Raw genomic sequence first — 16,834 nt, forward strand, 5'->3', positions numbered from 1 at the left:
ACACACACACACACACACACACACACACACACACACACACACAGTAGCATTCTGCCTGACCCAGGGAAAACTCTACTTTGAATATGTTTATCCCCTTCTTTCCAGATGAGGGGCCAGGTCCTACTTTCTGTCCCCTAAATATTATTGAGTGAGGTCAGGGCCCACTCTGGAATCAATAGTACAGCTTTAACACTTTTTAAAGTTCTTGTTTCTTTAGAATATTGTTACCCAATAGAATTTTCTACAGTGATAAAATACATCTGCATTCTCCAATGGTACCCACTAGCCAGCCTTCTGTGGCTGTTGAGTGGTTGAGATGTGGCTAGTATGATTGAGAAATGAGATTTTAAATTTTACTTAATTTTAATTTAAGTAGACACATGACTAAATGGCATCCACATTGGACAGTGTGGATCTAGAAAGATCAAGGCCAAGGGCTATGGGCTTTAACTTTCTTCACTCAACTCAATTTTTCATCCCTTCCAGGAAGGTTAAAGGTTATCCCCACTACCCCCTCCATGAGGCAGTAGAGTGAAAGGAACAAGGGCTGTGGGGACATGGAATGCTGGCTTTCACATCCTAACTTAGTCACTTAGGAACCCTGTGGCCTTGAAGTTGTCCCTTAACTCCTCTGACTTTGATTTTTCTAATTTGCCCAGTGGGCTTCATTACACCAAACTCTTAAGTTTGCTGATAAAACTAAGTAAACATAATATTATAGTTATTTGTAAAAAGGTAGTTTTCCTTTCCTTTCCTTTTCATCTATTCACCCAACCATCCATGTCTCTCTTTTATCTTTTTCTATTCGTTACCTCCATACAAATAGCTGAAAATTACCATCTGAAATGTGCTATGTGGTATTGGGCATCAAACCACTGACATGCCATTCATTCCGCAAATATATAATAGAGTTCTGCTCCATGCCAGGCTTGGACATAGCTTCTACCCTCAAAGTATTCTGCCCCAGATTGGCATCTGAATCACCTGGGAGCTTGTTAGAAATACAGAATCTTTAGCTCTGCTCCAGACCTACCAAGTACAATTCTGCATTTTAACAAGGTTCCTATTTGACTTATATCATATATTAAAGTTTGAGGAGTACTGTTATAAAGTGGTAGCTGTCTTCTAATGTCATAGGGTCTGTAATATAAGTACAGTCTGTTCTTTACCTGACAACAAAGGGATGCTATCAAGATCTAATTGGGTCATATCACTCCTCTGCTCAAAACCATCTGATGGCTGACAACCTCTCCTTGAGTAAACGCCAAGTTCTACTATTATTTACAAAGTCCTGTGTGATCAACCTATTCTTACCTCTATGACTTCATCTCCTTCACCTTTCCCATATTCTGTCCCTACTCCAGAAACTCTTGTCTCTCGCTATTCCTAAAAAAATGTCCGGTATCCCCCTTCCACAGACTTTGTTCTGGCTTTCCTCTCTGCCTAGAGCACTCCTGCCCCAGATACCTTCATGGCTCCCACCTTCATCTCCTTCAAGTCTTTACTCAGATACCCCTTATCCTTGAGATCTTCCCTAAACTTTCTATTTAAAATTGTAATTGCACTGTCTCTCCCTCTTTTCTGCTTTATTTTCCTCTATTGCACTTATTGCTACCTGACATATTATATGTTTTGCTTATATGTTTTCTTAATTGTTCTTCTCTCCTACTAGAATGTAAATTGCATGAGGGGCAGGATATTCTACCTGTTAATTTACTGATATATCCCCAATACCTAGCACAGTTCCTGGCACATAGTGCATGCTCAGTAAATATTGCTGAAAGTTAGAATTAAATACAAGTGCTCACATGCATGTATTAACTTTGGCAAAGTATATTCACATCTTATGCCATGTCATTTTCAGACAGGGTGGAGGTTATTAGTGTTATTCCTATTTTCTAGATTAACAGACTTGAATCTCTAAGAGACAAAATGACCTTCTCAAAGTTCTTTCAGGCACTGGCCCAGTGAGAGTCCTTTAGTCTTAGAAGGATCTTCTGTTCTCAACTCCTATACATCTTAGCCTCTTCTTATAGGGCACAGGATCAAGACAGCAATAGAAGTATTCATCTTTCCAGAACAGGGAGTGCTGTATCCCTACTTTGAGAACTTGCCCAATCCAGCCAAACCAAGTAAAGCTTTTGTTGGTGATCTGCTGGTTCCATATTTCTCAATTATTCTTCGTGCTGAAGTTAAGTGTTTAAATGGGAAGAATCTCTTTGTCCCATCCTGCCATCACAGTGTCCGAGGGCTTAGCTAGAACAAAAGAAGGATGGAGAAATCTGTGTCTAGCTGGACCAGACGACAGTATTTTAGCCCAGGATTGTGTCATCTCTAAACCAAAAGGTGTAAGTAATGTATGGTTTATCATAGAGAATACCAGACTCAGAATTGGGAGTCCCAGTTTCGGGACCCACCTTGGTCACTGACTGGCTGAGGAATCTCAGCTGAATGTTTTCCATCATGGGCCTTGTTCCTCAACTCTAAAATGAGTAGACTGGAAGATTTGCTCTGTAAGTGCTGTCTGTGGTAGTGATCCAGGTTACTTTTGCATTTTCTGCTGTTTTCTTCTTGGTCCCATGAAGGTACGTCTTACTCAAGCATAACTGTGTTAACATCAGGCATGGATGTGTTCATATGGTGTATGTACTCTTTCTGAAAATTAAGGGAGACCTCTAAATTCTTCCTAATCTTGTGCTTTTGAAAACACTATATTCAGTATTAAAAAGTCACCATCTATTAAAAACTATACACATACATACAGATATATTTATTTTCATATGTTTACTCTATTTAATCTATATGTCTATAATATATGTGGCATATATGAATACATAGGATATATATCATATATTATGATTTTATAATATAATATTATAGATTATATCTATCATATATATTACAAATATATTTACTCCTGGGAACAGAAAATGCTTTACAAGCATCTAAGTTACAATACCTTTATTTTACAAATAAGAAAATAGGAAATAAAGTATTTTTGATCAAAGTCATTCAGTGAGGCCAGTAAGATAAAATATCTTTTTTAATGAGTTCTTTGCAAAAGATGACATTTTTTCTTTCTAAATTCAGACAGTGGGATAAAATACCCTTGGTTCAGTTCTAGGTCACCTTAAACTTGGTGGTATTACCTCTTATAACCTTAGAACTTATAGTATAAACAGGGAAACTGCGACAACAGGGTAAGCAAAGCTAAAGATGCCTTATAAAGTTGCCTAGTATGCCTCTCTTAAGGAGGATAATCTCAGTCATACCATACCTGCAAAATAAGTTCTATTCTTACGTGCCTCCAGAGAAGCTGGACTAGCTTTTCTCAGTCATTTGTATTAGTGTCTCATGCCCTTCAACTTTAAGAAATTCTTCCTTAGGTCTAATTGAGTTTAATCATGCTATATCTTCAGGTGATTTCCATTTGATATGCTTAAGCCTGGGGTTTCCAAACTAATTACCCATTTGGGTTTTCCTTTCTGTGAATTACCTATCCCGATGCTTCCCAATTGTCTTTTCATCTCTGTGTATGTATAGTAAATAACGCATTGTAAAATGGTAATATTTGTATAGCATACTAAGTTATAGGGATAAGGCAGCTCAGCAGCTTGAAGTCACCATCCCAGGGGTTTCTGGCTGCCCTATGCCCTATCTATTCACCTGGTATCACCTGGACACCCCAGGCTCTCTTCCTATCCTTTGCCCATTCTTCTGTAGTTTCTTATATATTTTGTTTTTTTGCTGATTTACAGTATTTCCTTGTATATTCCAGGTATTAATCCCTTGTCAGTTTTCCATGTTGCAATACCTTCTTCCTGTTTTCCTCTTTTTTTTTTTAATTGTTTTATTTCATTTGAAGAAAGGATTCCTGGCCTAAAAAGGGAAAAAAGGAAAAGAAAAAAAAGCAACAGTATAAACATTCTGCTTCTAATTTAGCTTTTATCGTCATTAACATGAAAAGAGCTAGTCATTTTGCAGTTATTCGACATATATTTATTGAGCAGCAACTATATTCCAGGTACTGTTAAACTCTGGGATTAAATCCCCTGTCAAGTCTCAGGCTTCCACACAAAACAATATGTGAAATCTCTGTAAAGTCAGAGCTGAAAGGGGCCCTGGAACTCTTTTCTGATATATGTATTTTAGAGATAGAGACACTGAGGTCCAGACTTGTGCAGGCCTTTCCCTAAAGGAATTCCCAAACCCTAGGTAATCCAGAGGTTCTTTGGTCCATTTTACTTCCCTGCAGTCTTTGGAATCTTCCCTGGACATAATGACTATGGTTTGTATCCCACATTAAGGCAATAATTTTAACTCAATGCACTAGATTGAGCCCTTTATTTTTTATTTTTTATAATGATTTTTATGTTATGTTAGTCATCCTTAGTTTTTGATGTACTATTCCATGATTCATATTGCATGGAGCACAGGGTGTTATATGAAAACAAAAAATAGATCGAGGCTTTTAGATCAACTCTTGTGGGTTTAAGAACAGAGTGAAATAGATAGGCAACCTTTCTTAACTGTTACTATGGCAATGCCAGGCTAATTTATACCAATTGTGATTGATTTGATAAACTCCCATGGTACTCTTAACTACTCTGTGTCTGTGGTCTGCCTTCTCACCCATGCTTATTTTACTCCTAGAAGGCAGAAGTGAGGCTCTCAGATACTGCCTCTGTTCAGTCAGTTCACACTACTGCCATATCACCCTATTCTTTCCTACCATTCCATGGGGTAGCATCTGACAGCATTTTGAAGCATGCTTGGCATTACAGCCACAGACCCCTTTTGCTCCTTCTGCCCTGTGTTATTTTTCAGGCCCCTGTCTACCCTGCTTACTGCCCTCTGACTGTACTATTTTCATCATTCTCTTCTGAAAACAGGGCTCACAATTAAAAGCTGCTCTCCTGCAGTGGTGTAACATTTTCCTATTACTTTTCTCATTCTGTCCTCTCAACCTGTTTATTTTTTCAACTCCAACATAAACTGGCATTAGTTTTCTTAAAAATTATTATTATTATGTTCAGTTAGCAAACATATAGTACATCATTAGTTTTTTTTTCTTTTTATAATGATTTTTTATTATATTATGTTAGTCACCATACAGTACATCCCCGGTTTTCGATGTAAGGCTCGATGATTCATTAGTTGTGTATAACACCCAGTGCTCATCACAACACGTGCCCTCCTTAATACCCATCACCCAGTTACCCCATCTGCCCACCCACCTCCCTTTCCACAACTCTCAGCTTGTTTCCCAAAGTCAAGAATCTCTCATGGTTTGTATCCCTTTCTGATTTCTTCCTATTCAGTTTTCCCTCCCTTCCCCTATGATCCTCTGTGCTGTTTCTTATGTTCCACATATGAGTGAAACCATATGATAATTGTCGTTCTCTGCTTGACTTATTTCACTTAGCATAATCCCCTCCACATCCATCCATGTTGCTGCAAATGTTGGGTAATCGTTCTTTCTGATGGCTGAGTAATATTCCATTGTATATATGGACCACATCTTCTTTACCCATTCGTCTGTTGAAGGGCATCTTGTCTGCTTCCACAGTTTGGCTATTGTGGACAATGCTGCTATGAACATTGGGGTGCATGTGCCCCTTCTTTTCACTACATCTGTATCTTTGGGGTAAATACCCAGTAGTGCAATTGCTGGGTCATAGGGTAGCTCTATTTTTAACTTGTTGAGGAAGCTCCACACTGTTTTCCACAGTGGCTGCCCCAGCTTTCATTCCCACTAACAGTGTACGAGGGTTCCCCTTTCTCCACATCCATGCCAACATTTGTTGTTCCCTGTTTGTTAATTTTAGCCATTCTACGTGGTGTAAGGTGGTATTTTATTGTGGTTTTGATTTGTATTTCCCTGATGGCTAGGGATGTTAAACATTTTTTCATGTGCCTCCTGGCCATTTGTATGTCTTCTTTGGAGAAGTGTTCATGTCTTCTGCCCATTTCTTGACTGGATTATTTGTTTTTTCGGTGTTGAGTTTGATAAGTTCTTTATAGATATCTGTTATGTCACTTACATATATCTTCTCCCATTCCATAGATAGTCTTTTAGTTTTGTTGACTTTCCTTTGCTATGCAGAAGCTTTTTATCTTGATGAAGTCCCAGTAGTTCATTTTTGCTTTTCTTTCCCTTGCCTTTGGAGATGTGTCTAGCAAGAAGTTGCTGTGGCCGAGGCCAAAGAGGTTGCTGCCTGTGTTCTCCTCTAGAATTTTGATGAATTCCTGTCTCACATTTAGGTCTTTCATCCATTTTGAGTTTACCTTTGTGTGCAGTGTAAGAAAGTGGTCCAGTTTCATTCTTCCACATGTGGCTGTCCAATTTTCCCAATGCCATTTGTTGAAGAGACTATCTTTTCCATTAGATATTCTTTCCTGCTTTGTCAAAGATATGTTGACCATACAGTTAAGGGTCCATTTCTGTATTTTCTATTCTGTTCCCTTGACCTGTGTGTCCATTTTTGTGCCAGTACCATACTGTCTTGATGATTACAGCTTTGTAATGCAGCTTGAAATCCAGAATTGTGATGTCACCATCTTCAATTTTCTTTTTCAACATTACCTTGGTTATGTGGGGACTTTTCTGAATCCATACAAATTTTAGGATTATTTGTTCCAGCTCTGAAAAATGCTGATGATATTTTGATAGGGATTGCATTGAATGTGTAGATTTCTTTGGGTAGCACAGGCATTTTAACAATATTTGTTCTTCCAATCCGTGAGCATAAAATGTTTCTCCATTTCTTTGTGTCTTCCTCAATTTCATTCATAAGTACTGTATAGCTTTCAGAATAGACATCCTTTACCTCTTTGGTTAGGTTTATTCCTAGGTATATTATGGTTTTTGGTGCAATTGAAAATAGGATTAATTCCTTGATTTCTCTTTCTTCTGCTTCATTTTTAGTGTATAGAAACTCAACTGACCTCTGTGCATTGAATTTATATCCTGCAACTTTGCTGAATTCCTATGTCGGTTGTAACAGTTTTGGTGGAGTCTTTTGGGTTTTCTATATACAGTATCATGTCATCTGCAAGGAGTGAGAGTTTGACTTCTTTGCCAGTTTGGATGCCTTTTATTTCCTTTTGTTGTCTGATTGTGTAGGCTAGGACTTCTAGTACTATGCTGAACAACATTGATGAGAGTGGACATCCCTGTTATGTTCCCGACCTTAAGGGAAAGCTCTTAGTTTTTCCCTGTTCAGGACGATATTCACTGTTTTTTTTTTTTTCCCTAGATGGCTTTTATGATATTGAGGTATGTTCCCTCTCCCTAGATGGTGGAGAGTTTTTATCAAGAAAGAGTGCTTTTTCTGCATCTACCTAGAGGATCATATGATTCTTATCCTTTCTTTTATTACTTTCGTGTATCACATTGATTGCTTTGTGGATGTTGAACCAACCTTGCAGACCAGGAATAAATCCCACTTGGTCATAGTGAATAATTATTTTAATGTGCTGTTGGATCCTATTAGCCAGTTAGTATCTTGGTGAGAATTTTGGCATCCATGGTCCTCAAGGATATTGGTCCTTTACCAATTACCTTGACTCCAAGGTAATTCTCTTTTTGGTAGGTTCTTTGGTTTTGGGATCAAGGTAATGCTGGCCTTGTAGAATGAGTTTGGAAGTTTCCTTCCATTTCTATTTTTTGAAACAATTTCAGAACAGCACGTATTAATTATTCTTTAAATGTTTATATATGTTTATATGTGTTTATGTGTTTATAAATTTAGTAGTTTATGTGTTTCCAGAAATGCATCCATTTCTTCCAGATTGCCTAATTTGTTAGCATATAGTTGCTGATAAAATGTTCTTAAAACTGTATTTCCTTGGTGTTGGCCATGATCTCTCCCACTTTCATTCATGATTTTATTAATTTTGGTCCTTTCTCTTTTCTTTTGGATAAGTCTGGCACAGATTTATTGATTTTATTAATTCGTCCAAAGAACCAGCTTCTAGTTTCATTGATCTGTTCTGTTCTGCCCTCCTTACTACCCATTACCAGCCTATCCCATTCCCCCACCCCCTCCCTTCTGAAGCCCTCAGTTTGTTTCTTATATTTGAGATTTTTCTAAATTTTGAGAGAGCCTTGTATTGCAATGTACTTTCGTCTTAGGAATGCCTTTCTGTATCCCAGAGGTTTTGAAGGGATGTGTTTTCATTCTCATTAGTTTCCATAATTTTTTAAATTCTTCTTTAATTTCCTGGTTGATACATTCATTGTTAATAGGATGCTCTTTGATCTACAAGTGTTTGAGTTCCTTCAAAATTTCCTCTTGTGATTGAGTTCAAGATTCAAAGCATTGTGGTCTGAAAATATGCACGGAATAATCTGTGTTTTGGTATCAGCTGAGACCTGATTTGTGACCCAGTATGTGATCTCTTCTGGAGAAAGTTCCAAGTGCACTTGAGAAAAATGAATGTTCTGCTGATTTAGGATGGAATATTCTGTATATATCTGTGAAGTCCATCAGGTCCAGTATATCATTCAAAGCCTTTATTTTGTGTGTGTGTGTGTGTGTGTGTGTGTGTGTGTGTGTGTGTGATATGTCTTTTTTTTTTTCCTTTTTTTAAAGACTTTATCATTTATGACCTCTTTAAATTTTTTATTATTGATGTATTAGTCACCATACAGTACATCATTAGTTTTTAATGTAGTGTTCCATGACTCACTGTTTGTGTATAACACCCAGTGCTGCGTGCAATACATGCCCTCCTTAATACCCTTCACCGGGCTAGCCCATCCCCCCCCCCTAAAACCCTCAGTTTGTTTTCTGGAGTCCATGGTCTCTCATGGTTCATTTTCCCCTCTGTTTAACCCCCCTTCATTTATCCCTACCTTCCCCTAACAATCTCCCTGCTATTGCTTATGTTCCACAAATGAGTGAACTCATATGATAATTGTCTTTCTCTGCTTGACTTATTTCACTTAGCGTAATCTCCTCCAGTCCCATCCATGTTGATGCAAATGTTGGGTAATCATTCTTTCTGATGGCTGAGTAATATTCCATTGTATATATAGACCACATCTTCTTAATCCATTCGTCTGTTGAAGAGCATCTCAGCTCCTTTCACAATTTGGCTATTGTGGACAATGCAGCTATGAATATTGGGGTGCATATGGTTCTTCTTTTCACTACATCTGTATCTTTGGGGTAAATACCCAGTAGTGCAATTGCTGGGTCATAGGGTAACTCTATTTTTAACTTTTTGAAGAACCTCCACACTATTTTCCAAAGTGGCTGTACCAACTTGCATTCCCACCAACAGTGTATGAGGGTTCCCCTTTCTCCTCATCTTCTCCAACATTTGTTGTTTCTTGCCTTGTCAATTTTTGCCATTCTAACTGGTGTAAGGTGCTATCTCAATGTTGTTTTGATTTGAATTTCCCTGATGGCGAATGATTTTGAACATTTTTCATGTGTCTGTTAGCCATTCATATGTCTTCATTGAAAAAGTGTCTGTTCGTATCTTCTGCCCATTTTTTTAGTTGATTATTTGTTTTTTGGGTGTTGAGTTTGAGAAGTTCTTTATAGATCTTGGATACCAGCCTTTTATCTGTAGTGTCATTTGCAAATATCTTCTCCCATTTCGTGGGTTGCCTCTTTGTTTTGTTGACTGTTTCCTTTGCTGTGCAGAAGCTTTTTATCTTGATGAAGTCCCAAAAGTTCATTTTTGCTTTTGTTTTCCTTGTCTTTGGATATGTGTCATGAAAGAAGTTGCTTTATTTTTCCTTACCACTTAAGTCACTGTTTCTGTAGTTTGTCTCTGTTTCTTTCTGGTGTTTTTTACTTTTGGGCTCTCTCAATGAATCCCCTTTAATATTTCTTGCAGTTCTGGTTTAGTGTTCACAAATTCCTTTAGTTTTGTTTGTCTTAGAAACTCTTATCTCTCATTCTGAATGATAACCTTACTGGATAGAGTATTCTTGGCTGCCATTTTTCCCCCCAATTCCTCCTGTGGAATATATCATGCCACCCCTTTCTGACTTGACAATTTTCTGTGGAGAAATCTGCAGCTAACCTTATGGATCTTCCCTTGTAAGATAAGGAGTTCTTTTGTCTTGATGCTTTTTAGAATTTTTCTTTATCACTATGTTTTGCCAGGTTAATTACAATATGTCTTGGTGCTGGCTGCTTTTGTTGATTTTGATGTGAGTTCTCTGTGCCTCCTTGATCTGGATGTTTATTTCCTTCCCTAGATTAGGTACATTTTAAGCTCTTACTTCTCAAATTTTCTACCTCCTTTCTCTTTTCTCTTCTTCTGGAATTCCTATAATATGAATGCTATACTGTTTGATGGTGTCACAGCGTTCCCTCTGTCTTCTCAAGTAACATAATTCTTCTTTCTCTCTTTTGTTCAGCTTCATTATTTTCCATTATTTTGTTTTCTGTATCACTAATTATTCTTCTGCTTTTCTAGCCTGGTGTTTATTGCATCAAGCTTATGTCCAATCTCAGTTATTGCATTCTTCATTTCTGACTGACTGTTGTCTAAATCTTTTTTCTCTGTAGGAAGTGCCTCCCTGAAGTCGTTCATTCTTTTCTCAAGCCCAGCGAGTATCCTTATGATTGGTGCTTTAAATTCTTCATCAGGCATTTTTTTTTTATATCTGTTTCACTTAGATCTCTGGCCGTGGCCTTCTCCTGTTTTTTCATTTGAGATAAATTCCTTCAACTTGGCATTTTGTCTAATTCTCTGCCTTCTTCTCTGTGTTAGAAAATCTGCTTATGTTTCGTGCTCTTGAATGTAATGGCTTTATGAAGAACAGATCCTGTAGTGTTCAGGGCCTGGTGCTTCAGGGAGTGTCTCTGGTGTGTGCTTAGTGTCCTCTGCTGTTCTGTTTTGGCTGTATTATCCTTCAGGCCAGTCATTTGCAATGCCTCTCCTTGCCTGTAGTGGCAGTGTTTGGTCCTTGGCCTGAGTATGGCTAGTTTTTTGTTTTGTTTTGTTTTGTTTTTATAATAATTTTTGGGAGGAGGAGTTAAGATGGTGGAGGAGTAGGGGTCCCCTTTTTCAGCTGGTCCCCTGAGTTGAGCGGAATAGGTACCAGACCATCCTGAACATCCACGGAATCAGCATGAGACGCAGGAAGATACATCTGGATCTCTACAAATGAACATCTCCAGCGATGAGTATTGAGGTACGAAGCCGGGAGCCGTGAATCCACACACAGATATCGGAAGATAAAGGGAAGGGAGAGGGAGCCGCCGCGTTCGGGCACCTGGAAGTGGTAGCCACCTGCACTGGGGAGCGGGCGGACTCACGGACCAGCACTAGTGAGAGAGCAGACTGAGACAGTGAGCCTGGGAAAGCGCGAACAGTCTGAAAACTGGAGCTCCGGACTGCTCGTGAACCACACTGAAACAGAGTTCGGGACCACATGGGGGCGGCTGGTGGCTGGCAGTGTTAGAAACACAAAGGACAGAGATGTGTCGGCCCTGGAAGTGAGGGCTGGGATGCCGGGTGTGGGGCGCATACCCCGGGAAGCTGCAGGGTTGAGCAGCACCAACAGAAAAAGAGTTAAAGTGGCCAGAACACCAGTGGAGAACGGTCTGAGATCCCTCTGTTCCGAGACAGAGGCTGAGATTCAGCTACTGCTGCTCTGACTCTCAGAAGAGGCACAGCAACCGCCAGGGAAAGCCGCCAGAGAACAAAAGCCTGGAAATACCGGCTCACAGTGTGCCCATCCCCATCACCCCTAGCAGGGGACATGGAGACTATACCCAAACAGGGTATCTGTGTGGCAGGCCCCTCCCCCAGAAGGCAGGCTGAAAAAACAAGAAGCCCACATCCCTAAGGTCCCTATAAATAAGTGCACACTCCCTGGGTCCTGGTCAATAATTTGGGCTCTGGNNNTCAGAATGACAAGAAAGAGAAATCTCCCCCAGCAAAGAAAATACAATGAATATGTGGCCTCTGCCACAGAACTAATGGATATGGATATAACCAAATTATCAGAAATGGAGTTCAGAGTAACAATGGTCAAGATGATGTGTAGACTTGAAAAAAGTATTAACGAAAATGTTAATGAGAATATAGAATCTCTATGATGGATATGGATATAACCAAATTGTCAGAAATGGAGTTCAGAGTAACAATGGTCAAGATGATTTGTAGACTTGAAAAAAATATTAACGAAAATGTTAATGAGAATATAGAATCTCTAAGGGCGGAAATGAGAGCGAATCTGGCAGAAATTAAAAATTCTATGAATCAAATGCAGTCAAAACTAGATGCTCTGACGACCAGGGTGAATGAGGCAGAAGATGTATCCGCAAATTGGAGGATGGGTTAGTAGAAGAGAAAGCTAAAACAGAAACTTGGCTCAAAAAAATCCAATCTCAAGAATGTAGGTTACGGGAGATTACTGACATGATGAAACGTTCCAATGTCAGAATCATCAGCATCCCCGAGGGGGTGGAGAAAAACAGAGGTCTAGAAGAGATATTTGCACGTCATAGTGCAATTTGCAAATATTAGATCCAAGGATACAGTATTGAAAGTGGCCAGGGCAAAGAAATTTCTCACGTACCAAGGCAAAGGTATCAGAATTACGTCAGACCTGTCTACACAGACCTGTAATGAAAGAAAGGGTTGGGTGGGGGCATTTTTAAAGCTCTTTCAGAGAAAAACATGCAGCCAAGCATCCTCTATCCAGCAAGGCTGTCATTCAGAATGAATGGAGAAATAAAGACATTTCAGAATCGACAGTCACTAACCAATTTCATAACCACGAAACCAGCCCTACAGGAGATATTAAGGGGGGTTCTATAAAAGTAAAAAGGCCCCAAGAGTGATACAGAACAGAAAGTCACAATCTATAGAAACAAAGACTTTACTGGCAACATGGCATCATTAAAATCATATCTCTCAATAATCAGTCTCAATGTAAATGGCCTAAATGCTCCCATAAAGCGCCACAGGGTTGCAGATTGGATAAAAAGACATGACCCATCCATTTGCTGTCTACAAGAGACTCATTTTGAACCTAAAGATACATCCAGACTGAAAGTAAAGGGATAGAATACCATCTTTCATGCAAATGGACCTCAAAAGAAATTCTCATATCAGACTGATTGGATTTTAAACTAAAGACTATAGTTAGAGACACAGAAGGGCACTATATTATTCTTAAAGGATGTATCCAACAAGTGGATATGACAATTATAAATATATATGCCCCCAACAGGGGAGCAGCAAGATACACAAGCCAACTCTTAACCAGAATAAAGAGACATAGAGATAAAAATATGTTAATAATAGGGGAACTCAACAGTCCACCCTCAGCAATAGACGGATAACCTAAGCAGAAAATCAACAAACAAACAAGAGCTTTCAATGCCATACTGGACGAGTTGGACCTCATAGATATATATAGAACACTACATCCCAGAACCAAAGAATACTCATTCTATTCTAATGCCCATGGATCATTCTCAAGAATAGACCATGTTCTGGTTCATAAAACAGGTCTCAACCGACACCAAAGGACTGAAAATATTCCTTGCATATTCTCAGACCACAGTGCTTTGAAATTGGAACTCAACCACAAGGAAAAATTTGGAAGAAACTCAAACACTTGGAGACTAAGAACCATCCTGCTCAAGAATGATATGATAAACCAGGAAATCAAAAATCAATTTAAACAATTTATGGAGACCAATGGGAATGAAAACACAACGGTCCAAAACATATGGGATACTACAAAGGCAGTCCTAAGGGGGAAATACATAGCCATCCAAGCCTCACTCCAAAGAATAGAAAAATCTAAAATGCAGTTTTTATATTCTCACCTCAACAAGCTGGAACAGCAATGGAGGAACAGGCCTAATCCACGCACGAGAAAGCAGTTGATCAAGATTAGAACAGAGATCAATGAATTAGAAACCAGGAGCACAGAAGAGCAGATGAACAGAACTAGAAGCTGGTTCTTTGAAAGAATAAGTAACATTGACAAACCACTGGCAAGACTTATCCAAAAGAATAGAAAAAGGACCCAAATTAATAAAATTATGAATGGAAAGGGAGAGGTCATAACCAACACCAATGAAATTAGAAGGATTATGCCAATAAATTAAGCAATCTGGAAGAGATGTAGGACTTCCTGGAAACCTATAAACTACCAAGACTGAAACAGGAAGAAATTGATTTTTTAAACAGGCCTATTAATTATGAAGAGATTGAAACAGTGATTAAAAACCTTCCAAAAAACAAAACGCCAGGGCCTGATGGTTTTCCCAGGGAACACTACCAAACATTCAAAGAAAAAATAATACCTATTCTCCTAAAGCTATTTCAAAAAATAGCAACAGAAGGAAAGCTACCAAACTCATTCTATGAGGCCAATATTACCTTGATCCCCAAACCAGGCAAAGACCCCATCAAAAAGGAGAGTTACAGACCGATTTCCCTAATGAATATGGACGCCAAAATTCTCAAGAGGATCCTTGCTAATAGAATCCAACAGTACATTAAAAGGATTATCCATCATGACTAAGTGGGATTTATCCCTGGGATGCAAGCATGGTTCAACATTCGCAAATCTATCAGTGTCATAGATTTTATCAACAAGAAAAGACTGAGGAACCATATGATCCTCTCAATTGATGCAGAAAAAGCATTTGACAAAATACGGCATCCTTTCCTGATTAAAACACTTCAGAGTGTAGGGATAGAGGGTATATTTCTCAATCTCATAAAAGTCATCTATGAAAAGCCTACTGCAAATATTATTCTCAGTGGGGAAATGCTGGAAGCCCTTCCCTTAAGATCAGGAATACGACAAGGATGCCCACTCTCACGACTATTATTCAACATAGTACTAGAAGTCCTTGCAACCGCAATCGGACAACCAAAAGGGATAAAAGGTATCCAAATCAGCAAAGAAGAAGTCAAACTGTCTTTCCTCGCAGATGACATGATACTCTATATGGAAAACCCAAAAGAATCCACTCCCAAACTATTAGAAGTTATAGAGCAATTCAGTAATGTGGCGGGATACACAATCAATGCTCAGAAATCAGTTGCATTTCTATACACGAATAATGAGACTGAAGAAAGAGAAATTAGGGAATCCATCCCATTTACAATAGCACCAAAAACCATACGTTTCCTTGGAATTAACTTAACCAGAGACGTAAAGGACATATATTCTAGAAACTATAAATTACTCTTGAAAGACATTGAGGAAGACACAAAAAGATCGAAAAATATTCCATGCTCATGGATCGGAAGAATTAACATAGTTAAAATGTCCATGCTACCCAGAGCAATCTACACTTTCAATGCTATCCCGATCAAAACACCAATGACATTTTTCAAAGAACTGGAACAAATTGTCCTTAATTTTGTATGGAACCAGAAAAGGCCCTGAATCTCCAGGAACTTTTGAAAAGGAAAAACAAAGGTGGGGGCATCACAATGCCAGATTTTGTGCTGTACTACAAAGCTGTGATCACAAAGACAGCATGGTACTGGCACAAAAACAGACACATAGACCTATGGAACAGAATAGAGAACCCAGAAATGGACCCTTGGCTCTTTGGGCAACTAATCTTTGATAAAGCAGGAAAAAACATCCAGTGGAAAAAGGTAGTCTCTTCAATAAATGGTGCTGGGACATTGGACAGCTACATGCAAAAGAATGAAACTTGACCACTCTCTCACACCATACACAAAGAGAAACTAAATGGATGAAAGACCTCAGTGTGAGACAGGAATCCATCAAAATCCTAGAGGAAAGCATAGGCAGCAACCTCTACGACATCTGCCAAAGCAACCTTTTTCATGACGCATCTCCAAAGGCAAGAGAAACAAAAGATAAAATGAACTTTTGGGACTTCATCAAGATAAAACGCTTCTGCACAGCCAAGGAAACAGTCAGAAAAACTAAGAGGCAGCCCACGGAATGGGAGCATATATTGGAAATGATACTACAGATGAAAGTCTGGTATCCAAGATCTACAAAGAACTTCTCAAACTCAATACACGAGAAACAAATAAACAAATCATAAAATGGGCAGCAGATATGAACAGACACTTTTCCAATGAAGACATACAAATGGCTAACAGACACATGAAAAAATGTTCAACATCATTAGCCATCAGGGAAATTCAAATCAAAACCACACTGAGATACCACCTTATGCCAGTTAGAATGGCAAAAATTGACAAGGCAAGAAACAACAATTGTTGGAGAGGGTGTGAAGAAAGGGGATCCCTCCTACATTGTTGGTGGGAATGCAAGTTGGTACAGCCACTCTGGAAAACAGTGTGGAGGTCCCTTAAAAAGTTAAAAATTGAGCTACCCTCTGATCCATCCATTGCACTACTGGTTATTTACCCCCAAAGATACAGACGTAGTGAAGAGAAGGGCCATATGCACCCCAATGTTCATAGCAGCATTGTCCACAATAGCTAAATCGTGGAAGGAGCCAAGATGCCCTTCAACAGATGACTGGATTAAGAAGTTGTGGTCCATATATACAATGGAATATTACTCAGCTATCAAACGGAACGATTTCTCAACATTTGCTGCAACATGGGCGGTACTGGAGGATATAATGCTAAGTGAAATAAGTCAAGTAGAGAAAGACAATTATCATATGGTTTTTCTCATCTGTGGAACATAAGAACTGAGAAGATCGGTAGGAGAAGAAAGGGATAAAGAAAGGGTGGTAGTCAGAAGGGGAATGAAGTATGAGAGAGTATGGACTCTGAGAAACAAACTGAGGGCTTCAGAGTGGAGGGGGGTGGGAGAATGGGATAGGCTGGTGATGGGTGGTGGGGAGGGCACGTATTTAATGGTGCA

The 16,834-nt window shown here is 39.0% G+C and overlaps 1 protein-coding gene across 4 annotated transcripts in view; it reads left to right on the forward strand.

Annotated features, from left to right (window-relative positions):
* The window catches only part of ARHGEF9 (Cdc42 guanine nucleotide exchange factor 9), a 171,996-nt gene that overhangs the window by 77,099 nt on the left and 78,063 nt on the right, over positions 1-16,834 (forward strand). The gene's annotated exons all lie outside the window — the stretch shown is intronic.

The sequence above is a fragment of the Ursus maritimus genome (genome assembly GCF_017311325.1).
Source record: "Ursus maritimus isolate PB19 chromosome X unlocalized genomic scaffold, ASM1731132v1 scaffold_X1, whole genome shotgun sequence".
Lineage (NCBI taxonomy): Eukaryota > Metazoa > Chordata > Mammalia > Carnivora > Ursidae > Ursus > Ursus maritimus.